Source organism: Echinops telfairi, unplaced genomic scaffold (genome assembly GCF_000313985.2).
Source record: "Echinops telfairi isolate 266 unplaced genomic scaffold, ASM31398v2 ScPeMD7_7424;HRSCAF=8462, whole genome shotgun sequence".
In the NCBI taxonomy this organism is placed as follows: domain Eukaryota; kingdom Metazoa; phylum Chordata; class Mammalia; order Afrosoricida; family Tenrecidae; genus Echinops; species Echinops telfairi.
In genome coordinates this window covers 92,361,127-92,367,171 of record NW_022111324.1, presented here as the reverse complement: position 1 = coordinate 92,367,171, position 6,045 = coordinate 92,361,127, and positions in this window count along the sequence as shown.

Below are 6,045 nucleotides of genomic sequence, written 5' to 3'. Positions count from 1 at the left end.
TATATATATGTTCAGCTTTTAGAAACTAGACAGGGACCTGTAAGTACCTGCCCAGTACAGAGCACTGATTCATCAGAGAACTGGGAAACTGGGTGAGTCATCTATCCCTCAGTTGCCTTCTGTTTCATCGCTGCTGCCTTTTCTGGAGTCAGTTGCTGGGAACCTGAGACATTGTCTTCTTAGAATGTCGTCTTAGAATGGAGACTGAAGGAGGCCCAGAGACTCACACACAGAGAACAGAAGCTGACTATGATCAAATTAGGTCACTGCCAGATGAGGAGCCAGGGATCCTCCTCATCACAGCTTCTCGGGTCGAGGTTTCATTAGCCCTGTGTGTCTTCCACCAGAGAGGCTAATGAAGAGTCTGTTGAGGACCTTGCAGCTATCCCACAAAAGAGCCCCCCTTCCCCCCGACTCCCGTCCCCCTACCAACCCTACAGCCTCCTTAAAGTGGTGCAGGCAGTTTCGCTATGAGGGTGTAGCTGGGCGCAGGGATTTTCTCGGACACCTCCAGGAGCATGCTGAGCTGTGGCTGAGACCGGACCTTTACACCAAGGAGCAGGTTGTGCAGATGCTGGTGCCGGAGCAGTTCCAGGCCATCCTGCCTGAGTAGCTGAGGACCCATGGGCAGAGATTTCATCCTGGGGTCCGAATTACAGGCTGAGCCTTCCAGCTTGCTCCTTGCCCCACCTACATGCAAATAGGAAGCTGGAGATTCTCTTTGATGCCTGATGCAACTGCGACAATGGGGAATCCGGACTTCTTTTCCTTACGTTCATCTTGGACTGCTGGTAATAAGAAAATCCATGTGTACAGCTCTTTGGGCTGAGGCAACTTGATTTCCTGGCACTGAATTCCGAAAGAAGTATCGCAGCTAGGCGATTAGACCTGATCCCGCACCCTGGTCATTGGAGCTAGCAGTAGCAAACAGTCCACCTTCTCTATTCCCCTGGTGGGTCATGGAACCCAGATAGAAGTAGGCTAAAAGGCAGGGCATCCAAAACCCAGTGAAGGTCTACTCCACCTGTGGATGAGAAGATAGGGGGGTGGGGTGGTTGTCGGGCACATGTCTTAAATGCCTTTTCAACATGCCTTTGCCCTTGGAAAGTGGTGATTCGGGAGGAAGAGGACCTTGGCCACTCCCTGGCCAGGGTTTTGAGTGAAGAATCACTGAGACCAATGGTACCACAGGGTCCTGGAAGGTTAGGTGCATTGATGTGCCTTCCAGATTCTGTGGAGCCTTTTGGCAATTGAGGAGCCAGGAAGTCTGAGCTCTTCTGCCCTGCCTTTGCTCTTGACATAACTTGGAAAAGATCTTTCAACTTCTGTGACTCAGTTTACTCAACAGCCAAATGGAGCTCAAAGGACTTTTGTAAGACTTTAATGAGTGTTTATAAAGCACTTTGTAGGAGTTTATAGTCATTTGAACTGGGAAAGGAATTACAAATTATTCAAGAGTAAACAGTATTTAGAATCTGGATTTTCAAGTCAACAGGTTTCCTGTATGTTTATAAAACCACTGTAACAAGACGCCCTGTGTATTCCATTAGTGCAAATTGGTTTCATTTAAAGCATGTCTCCTCCCCCAAAAGCCAATTGCATGCCTGGGGAGGGCCATTCACTACATTTCGTGACTTAGGAGCCAACAGAATAACTCTATTCAGAAATAGAAACCAGACACTCAAGATGCTTTTTGCTTGTTGTTGTTGTTTGGTTTGCTGGGGTTTTTTAGGAGTTGTAGATGAAAGACAAAGGAGGGTTGATTTGAAGGCAAAGTAAACCTGATTTCTCCCCAACTACATCTTTCCAAACTGGCTGTCTGCTATGTACTTCTGAGGGAATCTGCAGTGCATGTGATGCTAATAAATAATCATTCACAGAGACACATAAATTTCTTTCCCATGGGAAATTGAAATTTTAAAAAAGAGTATTAGTGTGTAGGGAGAAATAAAATGGCTGGTCTCAGTAGGCCAACCATTATACGACATGCGTCTACTGAGCAGCACACATATTTGCTAGTAGGTTCTCTAGTTAACATTAGCCGGGAAGCCAGAAACATTGAGTTTCCTCCCAAGTTATTTCCATGAAGGGGCATAAGTCCCCATGCCCTATTCTCCTATTAGAATAATGAACAGTTGGGAGAAAATAGGGCCCATACTCTCTGTAGACAGCCTTCCATTTTATTACAGATTGATACTAGAGAACATTCGATCTTATTATAGATTGAATTATGTCCTCCAAAAATAGTAGAGTACACACTGTGCTACTAACCACAAAGTCAGCAGTTTGAGCCCACCCTCTGCTCCACTGGAGAAAGATGAGGCTGGCTACTCCCATGAAGAGTTATGGTCTTGGAAACCCAAAGGGACAGTTCTGCTTTGTCCTTTAGGGTCACCCATGCGTCGGAATTGACTTGATGGTAGTGTGTCTGTGTTATAACCCCGTGTGGAAGTGGGTTGTCTTTCTATTATTAATAGGCAGGGTTAGTGGAGGGTGTGTCTTAAATTAATCTCTTTTGAGATATAAAAGAAATTTTTAAGCAAAAGAAAGATGCAGAGACAGGGGAATCGTAAGCCAAATCATATGAAGATTGCCCAGGAGCAGAAGAGAGGAGAGACAAGGAGAAAGAAACTCCAACAGAGAGAGGAAATCTTCCCTTCCAGTCAGCCCTCTGATTTCAGGCTTCTAGTCTCCTAAACTGTGAGAAAATTAATTTCTGTTGTCCTATTATTAAGGCATCCATTTATAAAGCCCCCTAGGAGCGCTAGATAGTGAAGACATACATCTTCACCATGTATTTAAATCTCAAAAGAGAGAGTAGTCTTTGAAAGAAGAATGGGGATATCAACATAAAGTCTGAAATGTTTTCCATAAACCACTCAGACGGCACTCAAGGCCCACTACCATCCAGCAACACATTTCTGTGTTCACTGCAGGATGTCCACTCATCATTTATTCAAAAAATTGTATTTGTAGTATCTGTTATGTGAGAGGAGTGGGGTTTATTAAAACAATGTAAAGTAATGGTCCACAAACTCAAGGAGATTATGATCTAGAGAATTCAAGCGAAAACCGAGCTCACTACCACCAAGTCAATTCCAACTCATAGCAACCCTACAAGACAGGCTAGAAGTGCCCCTGTGGGTTTCAGAGACTGTCATTCTTTATGGGAGCAGAAAACCTCGTCTTTTCCCCCCAGGGCAGCAGGTGGTTTTGAACTTCAGACCCTGTGGTTAGCAGCCCAATGTGTAACCACTACACCACCAGGGTTCTAACCTGGAAAACATAGAAATGATACTAATTTCAGAAAACTGCATTAAAGGAGAGAGAAGTCAAAAGTGCATGGGAAGACTACTCCATTCTGGAGACAGACTGGAGTCCTCAGTGAAACCCACAATTCCCCCAGCTCCAGGTGGTGGCTCTTGTCATCCTCTCGGCCTGGGATGTCTTCTAGGTTCCTGGTGCCCCACCACATCCCAGACATTGCCTCTTCCAAGGACCTTCCTTGATTTCCGAGCTTCCACTCTCACCTGGGTCACTCTCTTGTGGTTCTCCTTTTTGACCTCTCTTACTTTCCACCCTGTGGCTCCATTTTTGTGTTAAGGCCCATGAGCACTCAACACCCCTTAAAGGCAAGGACTCTGTCTTGCACATAGTAAATATGAAATAACTATTTGAAGGATTTTATTAAAGCCTATTGAAAATTTTAGCAAGTGAAATAATAAGTAAGGGATCTGAGGCTCATAGGATGAAAACTTGAGAACGAAGATCCCAACAGGCCTCGAAGGTCTGGGATCAGCAGGCTCAACCAGGCCCCACCGATCACTCACACTAAACTTTAGAACCTCCTTCAAAGTAGGAGAGAAATTAGCAAAATCCAACTGACTTTAAAAGTCTTCAGCCAATTAGAGGTAGTGAGAAATATAGGGAAATATTGGATTCACATCTAGGCTCTTCTAACTGATTTTTCATGACTTTAGTCTCTTTACCTTCAAAATGTATCATTATCTCGTCATCTCCACCCTGATAGTCCACCTGAAATACGTGTTCAACAGTTTCACTGGGTAATGAGATTGAGAACACTTTTAATTTTATTTATTTTTTCATATTTACTAGTATTGTTAGGTACTGCTTTTGTGTTCAGGAATATGTGTGGTTTTAGATGCTTTGTAAACCATGAAGTGTTCTACACAAAATGGTCTCTTCACTTGTTAAGGCAGGGATGAAAACAGCGTCAACTCCTAAAAATTTGTAACTTATAACATTCTTACAAAGCACTTACATGGAGTTAAGATGAAATGAATGAACAGATGTAAAACACTTAACACAGTGCCTGGCTAATAGAAAATACATAGATTTTATTTATCTGTTTGTCTATTGATTGCTGCCATTAGAGATGCATATGAAGTGTGGAAAGATTTCCCAAGAGCTCCAGTCAATCCTTACAACTTTGCTTTAAAAGCTCTATGGGCATGTTGGGAAATTGCATTAAAGGAAGTAAAGGTTCATCTCTTCCAACTACAGGAAAACTAAATCATCCAAGGATTGTAAATAATAAAATCCAAATCTGGAGGAGGGAACTTAAATTCTGAACACCAGTTTGCAGAAGGCTATGGATGACAGTAAAAGTCCAAAACCCATTTTCAGGGTCCCCCATGTGGACTAAGCCTCCGGGGAATCTCCTCTCACTATGGTCCAGAGATAGGAACGGCCTTGTTACCAGACAGAATGCAAGTTAGGTCATTACTACTGCTGTAGTTAGTGTGATACCTTATCATTTTACCTCTTTTGATCCAATGTACATTTGTTCCAGTTTTTAATATTTTTTGCTTTCTTTTCTATTGAGGTTTTCCTGTTATACTCAGTTATTTTTGGTGAGTTTTCTGTTATGGTTTTGTATGTTTTTCGGTATATGAAATCCAACAGATGTAAACTTATAGAGACAGCAACTGGATTAATAGTTTCTTAGGGGTATGGTGGAGGAGGGTGGTGTGTAATAAAGAGCTAACAACAATGAGCACAAGGGAAAAAATGTCCTAAAGTTGATTGTGGTCATGATTTTATAACTCTTTTGAATATGCTTGAACTATTGCAGTGGATATATAAATTACATATCAATAAAACTTTTGTTGTTGTTTCCAGTCAGCTTGAAAGGGAGTTGGATACCAGAAAGACAGTACTACTTCAGAGAAAGAGTGCAGTCTAGTAACTCCAGGCTCAACTCAAAGAGAGCTTGCCAAGTGCAATCCACTAAAGGGGGACATGGTTCTTGGGGCAAAAGCATGGTTTTTCCTTTAACTATGAATGGAAAAATGAACTAACATTTACTGAGAACAATCCAATATTCTGGTAATTTGTTGGATGTGAAAAAAACACTTTATGGTTTGGATATTATCTCATTTTGAATCACTATGAACAACTCTATGATAAAAGGATTATGAGGGGGGTACTCCCAAAATATGGGAATTGCACTGGGCAGAGCAGAGTTTCCTTAATATGCATTTTTCCCATTAGGTGAGTTAGTGCACCTAGTGGCATCTCCTGGGACAGTTCTCTCTGGTCACAGTGATTTTTTAATTTTTTTCATAAAAGCAGTTTTGCTCAAGCCTCATTTTCTGTGATGGCTGATTGAAGAGAGCAGCATGCGGCTGGGAAATTTTGTTTCCTGCTTGAGAAAAATGCCACAGAAACTATCGTGATGTTGAATACAGCTTACAAGGACAGTGCTAAAGGGAAAACTCAAGTGTATGAGTGGTTTTCCTGTTTCAAAAAAGGTGAAATGTCGATTAATGACCAACCTTGTTCTGGATGTCCATAAACTTCCCAAATGAGTGAAAATGTCAACTTGTTGTGCATGTGGAGTTTGTTCCACCAGCTCAAACTATTCATCAAGCTTTCTATTTAGACGTTCTGAAAAGATAGTGTAACTGTGCAACAACAAAAAAAGGCCTGATTTTTGGCAGATGGGGACTGGTTTTCCTTCCATGACAATGCACCTGCTCATGCAGCCATCTCAGAGTGCCAGTTTTTGACCAAAAAAAAAAA